This window comes from Onychostruthus taczanowskii, unplaced genomic scaffold (genome assembly GCF_017590055.1).
Source record: "Onychostruthus taczanowskii isolate IOZ18803 unplaced genomic scaffold, ASM1759005v1 scaffold3263, whole genome shotgun sequence".
Taxonomy (NCBI): domain Eukaryota; kingdom Metazoa; phylum Chordata; class Aves; order Passeriformes; family Passeridae; genus Onychostruthus; species Onychostruthus taczanowskii.
The window spans coordinates 1-983 of NW_024500643.1; the positions used below are offsets into that span (position 1 = coordinate 1).

The 983-nt window shown below is 79.1% G+C and overlaps 1 long non-coding RNA gene across 1 annotated transcript; it reads right to left on the reverse strand.

Annotated features, from left to right (window-relative positions):
* Nucleotides 1-583: 583 nt before the first annotated feature.
* Nucleotides 584-943, reverse strand: LOC121339063. Its single transcript, XR_005953131.1, has 3 exons — nucleotides 846-943; nucleotides 720-774; nucleotides 584-630 (listed from the first exon to the last, which is right to left on the reverse strand). It is a non-coding gene; the product is annotated as an uncharacterized LOC121339063 (long non-coding RNA).
* Between the last annotated feature and the right edge of the window lie 40 nt (nucleotides 944-983).

Below are 983 nucleotides of genomic sequence, written 5' to 3' on the forward strand. Positions count from 1 at the left end.
GGGTTTGGGGGTACCTGGGCAGGCTCGCAGGAAGCAGACGCGGGTGTCGGTGTCGGGGGGGTGGGCGCAGCCCCCCTCGGGCGGGGTCTCCCTCCGGCGCCGCAGAGCGACCCCTGACCCCCGTGTTTTGGGGGCGCACCCCTGCACCCCCCCAGCCCCGGTGGTCCCGCTGCTGGAGCCCCGCAGGGGGGCCGTTCTGGGGGGGCCGTTCTGGGGGGGCAGTTCCCCCCCAACTCCCGGGGTCCCCTCACCTGGGGGGGTCTCGGCGGGGACCCCCGTGGGAGCCAGCGGGGACAACTCCGTCTCGTTGGGGGTCGCGGAGCCTCCGGGGGGTCTCGGGGTGTCCTCGGGCGGGGTCGCGGTTCTGTGGGTGCCCCCGGCCGCGCTGGGGGGCTCCGGGGGGGTCTCGGCGCCTCTGGGCCCCTCGGGCCCGGCCGTGGGGCTGCAGGGGGCACGGTGAGGGATGGGGGGCAGCGGGGGACGCCCCGAGTGCCCCCCTCGGGCTTTGGGGACCCCCAGATCCCGGTGCTCCCCCCGTGCCCCTCTCGTACCCGGGGCTGCCGGGGGCCTCGGCACCGGGCGGGGACAGCGCCGTCGTCATCCCGGGCTGGGTGGCCGCGGCGTTGTCACCTGCAGCGGGGACGGGCACGGCGGTGACGGGCACGAGGGGACGGGGGTCTCCTCCGCCTCCCCTGGGCCCCCCGGGACCCCCGACTCACCGGCGGGGCCGCAGGAGCAGCAGGAGCCGGCGTCCCCTTCCCGCAGCGCCTGGCCCTGGGGACACTCTAGCGTCACCGCCACCGCCAGCCGCGGCTCGTCCCGCCCCCCCCGCGCCCCCCACTCACCTGGGGACAGCCGGACTCGCGGAGGGGACAGTAGGGGACGCAGCGCACGGCCCCCCCGGGCAGGCACAGGCACAGCTGGCACGGGCCCCCCCGCCAGCGCTCGCCGGGGACGCGCCGGCGGCCCCGCTGCTGGCACCG